The sequence below is a fragment of the Lissotriton vulgaris genome, unplaced genomic scaffold (assembly GCF_964263255.1).
Source record: "Lissotriton vulgaris unplaced genomic scaffold, aLisVul1.2 SCAFFOLD_2672, whole genome shotgun sequence".
In the NCBI taxonomy this organism is placed as follows: domain Eukaryota; kingdom Metazoa; phylum Chordata; class Amphibia; order Caudata; family Salamandridae; genus Lissotriton; species Lissotriton vulgaris.
Window position 1 is genome coordinate 63,663 of NW_028245207.1, and position 13,571 is coordinate 77,233.

Sequence of the window (13,571 nt, forward strand, 5' to 3'; positions counted from 1 at the left end):
CAGATTCAAGACAGTAATGCCTTGTAAAGGTATGTACTGATCTCCAGGTTGCAGCCTTGCAAATCTCAGACATAGGGACATCATGTAAGAAAGCTACTGTGGCCGCTTTCCCCTAGTAGAGTGTGCTTTAGGTGACAACAGTAATGGCTTGCTCGCCAGCTGATAAGCCAATTTAATACAGGAAACAATCCATCTGGAGATGGATCTTTTGGCAGCTGGAAAGCCTGTTCTCAATGAACCATAGTTGACAAAGAGCTGATCCGTCTTCCTAATACTTTTGTATTTACCAAATAAAACTTAAGCACTCTCTTGAGATCTAAAGAGTGCAGGGGTCCTAGGGTTTGGAAAAAAGGATGGAAGAGAAATGGACTGATTAATATGAAAATCAGAGACCACTTTAGGTGAAAAGGATAGATGTGCTCTTAAGACTACTCTGTTGTGGTGGAAAACAGTGTAGGGTTCTTTTGTACACAGCGCTTCTATCTCACTTACTCTTCGCACTGATGTAATTGCCGCCAAGAACGCAACCTTCCAAGAGAGGTGTTGCAACGAGGCCTTGTGGATGGGCTCACAAGGAAGCCCCATCAACTTGGATAGAACCAGGTTCAACTCCCAATGAGAAGAAGGATTTCGCACAGGGGGATAGACTTTCTTCAACCCCTGAAGGAAATCCTTGACCACTGGAACTTGAAAGAAAGAAGTTTGGCTTGGTGATTTCCTATACGCTACAATGGCTGACAGATGTACTCTAATGGAAGCATACTTCAACCCAGATGTTGTTATGGAAAGGAGGTATGGTAGAACAACCTCCTCCTGCCACGTAGTAGGGTCAAGATGACGCTCCCTGCACCACATATAAAACCCCTTCCACTTGAACGCATAAGACGCTCTTGTGGAAGGGCTCTTAGCTTCTCTTAAAATGTGCATACATTCAGGAGGCAGGCTCAGATGTCCGTACTGCAGGACTTCAGGAGCCATGCCGTCAGGTTCAGTGACGGGAGGTTGGGATGCAGAATCCTTCCATTCATCTTGCACAATAGCTCTGGTCTGCAAGGCAGCCGCTTGTGTGGACACGCAGACAGATGAAGAAGGTCCGGGTACCACCACTGCCGTGGCCAGTCCGGAGCTCTTAGAATCATCTCCATGTTCGACCTGAGGAGCTTGGCAACCACCTTTGGGATCAGCGATGGGGGAGGAAATGCGTAAGCAAATGTCTCTGACCAATCCATCAAGAGAGCATTCCCCTGCGTCACTGGCCGGTGGAATCTGGACGCGAAGGCGTGGAATTTATTATTTTTGTCGTCTGCAGACAAGTGTATAGTTAGACGACTCCAACAGCGAAAAAGCTTGTCTACTACCTCGTCGTTTAGCACCCAGTATGGCTGATCTTCGAAGTGCCTGCTGAGTGTGTCTGCCTTGATGTTTAACTCGCCTGGAAGGTGCCAGATGAGAGATTCCGAGCGAGAAGCCAGTGCCAGATCGCCTGTGACTCCAGGGAGAGAGGGCGTGACTGTGTGCCGAATTGTTTGTTCAGATAGAACATGGTGGTTGTATTGTCTGTCTGAACCAGGACTGAGGTGGTCTTGATCGCTGGAAGAAAAGCTTTGAGAGCAAGATGCACCGCTCGGAGCTCCAGCATGTTGATATGGTAGGTCTGCTCTTGCGCCGACCACCGACCTTGAATCTGAAGGCACCCCATGTGTGCCTTGTAGAGAAGCGTCTGTCACTATTGACTGCGTTGGGAGAGGTTGGTGAAAAGGTACTCCCACCAGAACATTCTGCGGTCGAGTCCACCATTTGATGGAAGTCTCCGCTGCTTGGGGTAGACTGATCCGGTCCTCCCAACGTCCTGTCGCTTGGTCCCATTGGTACTCCAGGGCCTGCTGTAAAGGCTGCATTCTCAACCTGGCGTTCGGTATGAGAAAGATGCAGGACGCCATGGAACCTAGCAGGGAGGCAACCTGTCGGACTGTTGGGTTTCGAGACTAGAGCAGAACTCTGCATTTCTCCCGCATAGAAAAAAGTCTCTCCTCCGAAGGAAACGCTTTTCCCAATTTTGTGTCCAGAACAGAGCCTAGGTAGTGGATGAACTGTGTTGACCGTTGGACTGACTTCTCCATGTTGACGTGGAGCCTGAGCTTGTGCAACTGGTGCAGGCAAAGCTGGAAATAGTTTGCTACCTGTACAGGAGATGGACCTTTTAGGAGCCAGTCGTCCAGGTACGGATAGATGAAAAATCCCTTTTTGTGAAGGAAAGCCGCCACCACTGCCATGCATTTGGTGAAGACTCGTGGTGCGGACTTGAGCCCGAAGGGCAGTACTTTGTACCGGTAATGTTTGTTGCCGATCACAAACCTCAAGTACTTTCGGTGACGCAGTGCAATCGGGATGTGAAAGTATGCATCTTGAAGATCCACCGAACACATTCAATCCCCGACTTGCAGATGTGGACATATTTGGTGAAGAGCTAGCATGCGGAACTTTTCCTAGACTATGACCTTGTTTAGAAGACGAAGGTCAAGGATGGGTCTGAACTTGTCCTCCTGATCTCTTTCGGGAAGGGAACAAGAAAATATCTGGAGTAGACTCCTTTTCCCCTTTGAGAGGGAGGTAGTTCCTCTATAGCTCTTTTTTGCAGAAGAATTTTCACCTCTCTCCGGAGCAGGTCCAGCTGATGGGGAAGAGATTTCTTCTGAGGAATGTTCTTTGGGAGCGCACGGAAACGTAGCGTGTATCCATTGCGCAGTATATTCAGCACCCAACAATCTTTTGTGATGCTGACCCACTCTGCCAGATGTTGTGAAGCACTTCCTCCCACTGGAGTGGGCAACGGCGCCAGAGGAAGCCACTGCTCAAGCCTTTCCTCCCCTCGCCGTGTTAGAGGACTGCTGGTGACCTCCTCTACTTCTGCCCGGTTTGCCTCCTCGAAATTGGGTCTTGCCTGGACTCTTGTTTTGGGACCACTGAGGGGTTTGAACCCTCTGTTGAGCCCCTTTGCCCTTGTTGGTCTTAAAGCGGCGCTTAAACTCCTTTTTCTTCTCTAGACCGACCACTGTCACAGTGTCCAGCTCGGTCTTCATTCGACTCATCTCCTCGTCAGCGTGTTCACCGAAGAGAGAGGAACCAGAAAAAGGAATGTTTAAGATGCGTTGTTGTGCATCGGGCTTGAGGCCTGTCAGGCGCAGCCAAGAAGACCTCCTGGCACAAACTCCATGGGAATAAGAATGAGCCGCTAGCACTGCAACGTCCGCCGCTGTGCTAATTATTTGGTTAGACACTAGGCAGCCTTCTGTCAGTGTTTCCTCAAAGTCCTTCTGGTCCTCTTTTGGCAGTTTGGACTTGAACTGATCCATGGAATCCCATAGGGCTCTATCATATCTACCTAATAGAGCGGCCGCACTGGAGATCTTCAGAGAAAAAGAGGCAGAATTGCATACTTTTCGACCCCTCGAGTCCTGTGATTTGCTGTCTTTATCTGGTGGAACTGAGGAGGAGGCAGCCACTGCATGTGTCTTCCGAGCCACTGCTACAATCACAGTCTCCTGGAGGGTCAGCTTTTACATATACTGGGTCGGAGTCAGCTGGCTTGTATTTTTTCTGGATGCGAGCCGGCACCGCCTTAATGATCGCTGGAGTTAGAAAAATGCCTTTGACAGGATCCATTATTCCAGGGACCAAGGGTTGTAATGGACGAGAAACAGATTTTTGATGCAGCGTTTTAAAAATCACTGTCCTAGCCACTTGGGGGACAGACATTTCAATGTTCAGTTTCTTAGCCCCTCTCTGCAGGACATCTAGAGAAGTGTTGATGTCGTCCACTGGAGAAACTCTGTAGATGGGGCTATCTGTAAGCGTGGGAGAATAATTTCTCCTGGAAGATCGGGTTGAGGAAGAAGAAGAAGATGGAGTTCTTCGACTCCTGCGATGAGCACCGTGCCTCCTTTCACGTGATCTTCTTGGATGCTCCTTCCTTCTGGGAGAACGAGACCTGGCCGGCTCTTCCCTTCTGGGAGAACGAGATCTGGATGGCCTCCTCACAGGCGATCTTTCTGCTTGGCGCATGGGAGGGCTGCGTCTGTCCACTTCTGCCACCAATCTTTGGAGTGGAGACCTGTGCTCAGGACTGGCCTACTCTCGCATCCGCTTGGCAGCCCCTGATTCTCGCGAACGATACAACGGTTGGTACCATCTAGGGGACAACCTCACCACCTCCGAAGAAGGATCTGTCTGTCGTAAAGGTGATCTATTGACCGGACTTCTGGACCTTGAGGGTGATTTTGAGGAGCCAGAAGATGAAGAGGAGTGGCGCGAAGCCGATTCAGTCCCCATATTCACAGAGTCCCTTGCCGTCGAATCAGCCCTTTCATGAGGCCTCGACGTCGGGTGTTCTGACGTCGAATGCCTCGACGGTGATGAACGTTGGTCTCTCGGCGTCAAACAGCGCTGCACTGCCGACGATGGAACCCTCTCTCTCTACGCCGAAAACCTCTGGGGCGTCGACGGAGCAAGTAATCTCGGCGTCAAATGTCTCGACCGCGAGCGATGCGAGGAATGATGGTCTCTCGACGCCGAACGGCGATGAGCAGCCGACGACGGAGCTTCCTCTCTCAACGTCAAATGTCTATGCGACGACGGCGGAGAGTATTGGTCAACCTCGACGCCGAGCGCCGACGAGATGCTGTCGAAGATCGCCTCCTCGACGCCGATCGACGTCTGGTTGTCGACGGCGGAGGGGTCACACTTCGACGCCAATCGTCGTCTGGATGACGACGGCGGAGGTGTAACGCCCCTCGACGCCGATCGTCGCCGGGTTGACGATGGCGGGGGAGTCTTCGTCCTCGACGCCGATCGTCGCCGAGTTGACGACGGCGGAGGAGTCTTCGTCCTCGACACCGATCGTCGCCGAGTTGACGATGACTGAGGGGTGATGGTCCTCGACGCCGATCGTCGCCCTGTTGACGATGGCGGAGGTGTGACCTCCCTCTACGCCGATCGTCGCCTGGTTGACGACGGCGGAGGGGATTTCGACGACTGAGCTGGAATCCTCGACGTCTGTGACGAACCTGATCTTTGACGGCGAGCCCTACGTCGACCGTCGTTTTTTTTATCAAAGACCCACTGTTAGCTGTTTCTTTAGCGCCAAGCCCGACGCTGAACCTGAAGGACGTGAAGACTTGTCCCTTGAAGGTGATCTAGCCCTCTTGGAGCCCTTCTTTACCGGAGATCTTCCTCTGGATGATTTTTGGGCTAGGCCATAAATGCGATTCCTCTACCTGTCCTTAAGAGTTCTTTCTGACATGCGCTCGCAGTGAGGACAGGTCTTTGGGTCATGATGATCAGGCAAACAAAGTATACAGACATCATGTCTGTCTGTTTTAGCCTTCTTGTTATCAAAGAGTGAGGGCATTTTGAGTGAAAATGCCTCAAAAAACTGTCAATAAAAGACAGATACTTACTTGACTTGATGTAAACTGACAAAGTAAGCCAAACAAAATCAGAATAATGAAGGAATTTTCTGACAGAAAGCCAGAAAAGAGTGGAGCTGAGTTACCAGGGTCCTTCCTGAAGGAGGCGGAAAGAACAACTGACCTAACTGTCACCCCTGAGGCATGATGGGAAGCTGGGGGTCATGGGTGCCTTAAAGGCACAGTGTCAGTTTACTGCATATTGATGCAGGTTAGCTTTTCTGTCTTTTTAGACTTAGTAGTTTTGCAATGCAGCCTGGGAGCTTCCTATGCTTTCAGTGTTTCATGAGAATTTCCACTGCTTTCTGAGCATTAAAACAGTTCTAAAACAAAACTGTTGTCTCTCATGTTTATAATGCATGTTTGTTCATGGTTTATGGAAAATTCTTTACAGCATAATTCAGCTCTGGTGTTTATTAGGCTGCAATTGATATGGAATATGCTACTTACCAGTATGCATCTGTTCTTGGCATGTAGGGCCGCTAACATTCATATCTTGTGCATAGATCGCCGCCTAGTGTTGGGTCCGTATGATTGCACCTTGCTGTCCTGGAGGAGTCTTTGAAGTATCACGAGATAGGTGGCTCCTCCCCTGGACTACAGTGCGCATGGGCATCATCTCCATCCTCAGATTGTTTTTCGCCATTGTGGCAGAGATGGAGTCCAATACAATACTTGACCATGCTTACAAATAATTCTGACTGCTACAGCTGCGACAGGCACCGGGGAGGATGGGCGGGCGATATGAATGTTAGCGGCCCTACATGCCAAGAACAGATGCATACTGGTAAGTAGCATAATCCGTTCAAGGCATGTGGGCCGCTAAATTCATATCTTGTGCATAGAATAAATAGCAGTTTCTCCCTTAGCTGTGGTTGCCCGAGCCAGCTGCAGCAGCCTGAAAGAGGGACTTTAGAACAGCCTGTCCTACAGAGGCTTGCTGCTTGGAATGTACATCAACACAGTAGTGTTTGGTGAATGTATGTATGTTATTCCATGTGGCTGCTCTACATATGTCCTCTAATGAAATGTTACCCAGGAAAGCCATGGATGCCCCTAGCTTACGTGTTGAATGCGCTCTTGGGGGGGACTGTTAGTGTGCGTTTAGCCTTCTGATAACAAATCTGAATACACTTAACAATCCATCTGGCTATACCGGATTTGGAAATGGGTTTGCGCTTGTGCTGTGGTGAAAAAGCAACAAAGAGTTGTTTAGTCTTCCTGAAATCCTTCATCCTGTCTATATAGTACAGGACAGCTCGTTTGACGTCTAATGTGTGCAGTGATCTTTCTGCCACTGAGTCTGGATTAGGGAAGAAAACTGGCAGTTCAATAGTTTGATTAATGTGGAACTGAGAAACTACCTTGGGCATGAATTTAGGGTTAGTGCGTAGTACCACCCTATTTGCGTGAACCTGTATAAAAGGTTCTTGAATGGTTAGGGCTTGCAGTTGGCTAACCCCTCTCAGCGACGTGATCGCTACTAAGAAGGCAACCTTCCAAGTTAGGAACTGTATCTCACAAGAGTTGAGAGGTTCAAAAGGAGGTCCCATCAGTCTGGTCAAAACTATATTAAGATTCCAGACCGGTGAAGGTGGTCTTCTGGGTGGAATGACTCGTTTGAGTCCCTCCATAAAAGCCTTTATGGCTGGCACTCTGAACAGTGAAAGGTGTTGCCTGTTCTGTAAGTAAGCCGCTATTGCCGCCAAATGAATACGTATAGAACTGTATACCAGATTGCATCTGTATAAATGTAACAGGTAACAAATAATGTTCTGTGGTGATGCATCCAGCGGGATTATGTCATGGTTGGAACAGTAAATGAGAAAACTTTTCCATTTGGCAGCATAGCAGGCCCTAGTGGTAGGCAGTCTTGCCTCCTTGATGATGTCCATACAATCAGGATTCTATGATTTCAGGAGCCATATCGCAAGGTTTAACTGTTGCGGATCTGGGTGCTGAACTTCGCCATGGCTCTGAGTGAGAAGACTGGGTGTAAGACGCAGTCTTTGATGAGGCACCACGGAAAGTTCTAGGAATGTGGTGTACCATGCTTGCCTCGCCCACGTTGGAGCAACCAGGATGAGAGTCATCGAGTGCTGTCTGAGTTTCCGTGCCACCAGAGGTATGAGCGGGGCCGGCGGAAAAGCGTACCCAAATCTGCCTGACCAGTTCATCCATATCACATTGCCCTGAGACCGCGGGTGTGGGAACCTGGCGGCGAAGTTTGGGCATTTTGCGTTCTCGTTTGTGGCGAACAGGTCGATTTCTGGATGTCCCCACTGCCGGAAGTACGGTTGCAGCACCGAAGGATGAATCTCCCACTCGTGCACCTGATGGCTGTGCCTGCTGAGCAGATTCGCCATCTGGTTGTCCTGTCCCGGGAGGTGCTCCGCCATGAGGAAAATGTTCCTCTGAATGGCCCACTTCCACATGCTCTGTGCCAAGTGTGACAACTGTGGAGAGTGAGTACCTCCCTGCTTCCGAATGTAATACATGACCGTCATGTTGTCCGTCCGGATCAACACAACCTTGATGCACAGATGCATCTTGAAAGCCTTCATTGCCATGAAGATTGCCATCAATTCCAGCAGATTGATGTGCATCTTCTTCTGTTGATCCGACCATAGTACCTGCACTGTGTAATGAAGGAGATGCTCCCCCCCCACCCCAGGAGGGATGCGTCCGTCGTGAGCACTATTTGTGGTACAGGCTCTTGGAACGGTCGTCCCTTGCAAAGGTTGCGTGGATTCCACCAATGCAGAGAGTTGTACGCACGACCGGTCACCAACACTAGGTCTTTCAATTGTCCTTGAGCCTGAATCCACTGTTGTGCTAAACACTCTTGGAGCGGACGCATGTGCAGTCTCGCGTGCAGGACTATGAATATGCAGGAGGCCATCATGCCTATCAACTGCAGAAACACTTGCGACTGCAGTGAGTGTTGTGGTCTGAATTTGTGAATCAGCAGTTGCATGCTGTCGATTGGCACTGAGTTTGGCTGGGCTGTAGCTGTCACAGTGTCTAACGTCGCTCCCAAGTACTGCTGTACTTGAGCGGGTTGAAGATGCGACTTGGGATAGTTCAGAGAAAATCCCAAACTGTGCAGAAGATTAATTGTGCGGGACACGTGGCTGGCGCACTGCTGGGCCGACTTTGCTTGCACAAGCCAGTCGTCCAGGTAAGGGTAGACATGAATGTGTGGTCTCCGAAGGTGTGCCGCCACTGTCGCCAAGCACTTGGTGAACACTCTGGGAGCAGTGGTCACTCCAAAGGGTAGTACCTTGAACTGGTAATGCTTGTTCTGTATAGTGAACCGGAGGTATTTCCTGTGTGCCTGATGTATGGGTATATGGAAATATGCATCCTTCAGATCCAGAGTTGCCAGGAAATCCCCCTGACTGAGCAATGGCAGAACCTGCAGCAGAGTCAGCATGTGGAAATATTCTGAAAGGATGTATAGGTTCAAGGGTCTCAGATCCAGAATGGGTCTGAGAGACCTGTCCTTCTTTGGGACTAAGAAATAGAGAGAGTACACCCCTGTTCCGTGCTCCTCTAGAGGCACCAATTCTATGGCCCCTTTTTGCAGCATGCTGGCCACTTCTTGCTGTAATAAGTGCAAGTGCTCTGCGGACATAGGATGGTGTCTTGGTGGTATGTCGGGTGGAGTGGATGTCAGTTCTAAACAATACCCGTACTGGATAAGTTGCCTCACCCACCTGTCTGTGGTAATGCCTTCCCAGACTGGCAGGAACTGCTGGAGTCGTCCCCCGACCGGTGTTACATGGTCCGGGGCAGTGACAAGACGTCACTGTTTGGTATTTGCTGAAGACCTGGTGTTATTTCCGCGTCCTCTGCCTTTGGTGCTGTTACCATGGTATCCACCTCTATTGTTTTCGTTAAAGGTGGTCTGTGCGCCACCTTTATTGTATTGTGTTTGCTGAGATGTTTGCCCTCTTGACGGCACTCTACTACCTGAGCGACGAAAAGAACCCCCTCTGAACTGTTGAGACTGCAAGGCCCCCATAGACTTAGCCGTCTCGGTGTCTTTCTTGATCTTTTCAAGAATTGTGTCAACGTCAGGCCCAAACAAGAAACCTGGGTTAACGGGGTGATTGAGCAAACTGGTCTGTATTTCTGGCTTAAATCCTGAAATTCGTAACCATGCCTGCCTCCTTAGCAATACACTAGTGTTAATGGCCCTGGCTGCAGTGTCTGCTGAATCTAGTGCACACTTGATAGAAGCGTTTGATATCAGTTTCCCTTCCTGAATCAACATTTCCGCCCCCTCACTATATTCATCAGGCAAGTGTTGAAACCATTGCTCTAGTGTATCATAGTGAGCCCTATCATATCTAGCCAGTAGAGCCTGTGTATTGGCTATTCTTCAAATATTCGCTGCCTGCGCAGCAACCCGCTTCCCAGAGGCTTCTAATACTTTAGATTCTTTGTCTGGGGGAGGAGCATCACCACTTGTTTGTGAGTTCGCCCTCTTCCGGGCATTGGAGACCACCAAAGAGTCCAATGGCAATTGACCCCTTATATACGTAGGGTCCACAGGAGCAGGCCTGTATTTCTTTTCAATACGTGGGTTCACCACCCTTGCTCTGGTTGTGTCCTTGAAAATGTCATTGGCGTGCTTAAGGACACCCCTCAGCATCGGCAGCGTCTTCACTGATCTGTTCGACGTAGAGAATGTATCAAACAAAGTCCTCCTCAACTGGGCCTGCATGCATGGCCACATCGTGGTTCAACGCTGCCCTTTCAATCAGAGCTTTGAACGCCGCATTATCCTCTGCGGGGGCTGTCTTTACTTGGCAACACTGGGTGTCCGCCGTGCCTTGATAGTCGAGCACATCCTGGGAGTCATCCTGATTAGAGTCATCAGGATAGTTGAATTGCTCGTCATTTTGGTCATCCCCCCCACCATCCTCAGTGCGTGTGGGGGAATGTGTAAAGGCTTGTCCATAAGGCCTTACGGACTCGAAAAGAACTGGCGAGGAAGCAGAGTCTCTTTTCCTTTTAAGTGGAATTTGATAGGATTCCATTGGCTTCTCCGGCAAGATCTTCCGTTTGAAAAGGGTGAGTCTTCCGGTCGCAGAGTCAATATACAACTTTGAGCTTTCAGAAGAAGGTTGACGGGAACTGACGCCTTCAGGAGTGTCGGTCGGCCCCTTAAGTTTCGACATCATTTTACCAGGGTTGGTGCCCTGTGCCGGCTTAGACGTTTTAGGTCTTGTGGGATGAGGCAGTCCAAAAACTATAGGTGGAGGCCCCGATGGCTGTTGACTTTTTTCACGGCCATCGACAACTTCGAGCCAGTTGTTGTGCTGGGATTCCCAAAATGGCCGCGGCTTGATGCGTCACGTTCCAACGCGGCCATTTTGTGCTCGTCTTCGAGAACCTTCACCAGCATCAACTTGTATGCATTCGGACTGAGGGGCGGCTGCGACTCAAGTCAGTCTTCAGTGTCCACGCCCCCGATTGCAGCCTTAGATGACGTTGTTCTGTTTCTTTTTGCCTTTGGCACCTTCTTGGATGTACCGATCTTCGGGTTGGCACCCTTTAGTGACCCCGAAGGGGCAATGACACTCCGAGCCTTCATAGGATCTGATGGAACGAGGCTTTGCAAAACGAATAGTGGTTTGACCAGTTTCAGTTTCGATTTGTCTTTAGTCAGTTTCGGTTTCGTTTTCTAAGGTGTACCCACCGAAGGCTCTGAAATATTCTTAGTCGGGCCAGGTTGCGGGGCTGTAGAATGAGTATAAAGATCTTGGCTAAGGCCTTCCAGCGATGCTTTGACCTGAGCCTTTGACAAGACAGTGTCACTTTCGACCCCGGAAGGTTCGGTTGGGTCTTGCTCATCGCTGGAGCCGCCCTTTGCGGCTCCAATGGCCATACCGTCGTCTCTTACCTCGATGGCTTCATCGTCTTCGATGTTCTCATCGTCTACCTCTTCTCCGTTGTAAGATTCTTGACAGGAGGCCGGGTCGGAGAAGTGTTCCGGTTCCTCCTCTTGGACGCCCTCGTCGTCCCCAGCCTCGAAGATATCCTCCACATCCGACGCTCTCCGCGCCGGTAGTCTCGCCTCACGTCGAAGAGCGAGCGCCTCTTCCGACCTGAATTTCAAACAGGCCAAGCAACTCTCCTCGTCGTGGTCTGGAGACAGACATCTGTGCACACAGGGTGCACGTCTGAGAGAGGGTACTTCGCGTTACAGAATGGGCAACGTTTAAACGGGGCCTGGAATTCCATCGTCGATGTCAATCTTCGATCGGGCCTAAAAAGCTGGGAGCACACGTGCTCAAGTATCCGGGAAACCGGATAAGTTCACTCAGAACTGAACGAAGTACAATACAGACGCTCAAAGAGGCCTTTTGGCCTGAAGAAAACAAGTTTTTCCTATAGGTTCCAAACGAGAGTCCGAACCCAATGGCGAAAAAAACAATCTGAGGATGGAGATGATGCCCATGCGCACTGTAGTCCAGGGGAGGAGCCACCTATCTCGTGATACTTCAAAGACTCTTCCAGGACAACAAGGTGCAATCATCCGGACCCAACACTAGGCGGCGATCTATACACAAGATATGAATTTAGCGGCCCACATGCCTCGAAAATATATATATATATATATGGGGCACATATAATATAATGTTTCCGGGGTCCCGCGCATGGGCGGGAATATTCTAATGCTTATGACTATTGATGAGGAGCCCCTGGAAGAGAAACAGATGTTGCTGAGAAATGCCATAGTGACACCCTTCCTGGGCGTGTGATGCGCTCCAAGAGGTAACACTAATGTGTGCTTGACTTTGGTATAACAGGTTTGTATGTATTTCACAACTGATCTTTCAATGCCCGCCTAGGAGATGGAGATAGGGGCCACGTGAGGCTTGGCAAAGGCTACTAAGAATGGTCTGGTTTTAGGTAAGGACTTGGGCCTGTCAATGTATCATATGCATGTCCTTTTAACAACTAGTGCATGTAGGAAGCTGGCTCTGCATATACTATACCAAAGTAAGGTATAGTGTGCACAGAGTCCAGGGAGTCCCCAAAGGTATAGCAGAGGCTAATTTAGGTAAGCACTAACAGCTCTTTGTGGTAGTGTGGGCGAGCAGTTAGGCTTATCCAGAGGTTGTGTTAAGCAATTATTGTATTCACTCAATCAAGGTTGATGGCACACACTCAGAGACAGAATCCAGACCAATTAGGTAAGTATAAAAAAGGTATACTTATGTTTTATTTTAGAACCAAGCAGGACTTGACATAGGTAAGTAAAATATACTTTCAAATGCAAGACTGTTAAAGGAAATGCAGTTGCTTGAAATTGCAATTGTTACACGTTTGTTTATGCTTTGGAAACAGTTTAAATTAACAGTAATTACTTTTTATTATCCTTGAATTACTTTGAATACTGGGGGTGGTACACCTTAAGGTCTCAATATAAGGAAAGTACAGCTTTCGTACTTTGCAATTGAGTTTTCTTTTTCTCATACAACAACAGTTCAACACGCGTATTTTTGGGCCCCAAATCTCTTAACAAGGGTTCCAATGAAATATTGTTAGCAGTTTCTCAGGTAAGTACACTACTTACAAGGGTGAGTTTTGAAGGTTTAAATGAAGGTTCCCCAAGGTCTAGATGGGCACTTGAGTGCACCACCAACGGCAAAGGGGTATGTAGAGTGCGGAGGCCCAATTTTAGACAATGGGGATAAGGGGGCCTTCGGTCAGGGACGGCTCAAGAGCCGGCCACTTGGTGTGGGAGCAAAGCTCCTGGAGTAAAGGTAGGCACTGCAGGGGCCAACGATCAACACAGGAGCTGCACCACCAGAGGCACAGAGGTGGTTAGGTGCAGGGTGCAAAATGGACATCAGAGACTCTGTGCGTTTCAATGGAGACCTTTGGTTTTGCGAAGTTGCTGCAGGCAGGGAGACTTCCAGTGGGGAGTCTTCGCTTGAGCAAATCCAGTGCTCACAGGAGAGACAGTCTATAAGCTGGTCGCAGGGGGGGTCCTCCGGGCTCCGATTTTCGCCGAGAACCCTGCTGCGCGCGTCTGAGTGGATATTCTGCTTCCCTGGCAGATGAGCAGCTACTAGGTTAGATTCC

At 49.5% G+C, this 13,571-nt stretch overlaps 1 protein-coding gene across 1 annotated transcript in view; it reads right to left on the reverse strand.

The window, feature by feature from the left end:
- The window catches only part of LOC147666499 (SRSF protein kinase 1-like), a gene marked incomplete at its 3' end in the record, with an annotated part of 245,343 nt that overhangs the window by 9,244 nt on the left and 222,528 nt on the right, over nt 1-13,571 (reverse strand). The window lies entirely within an intron of this gene.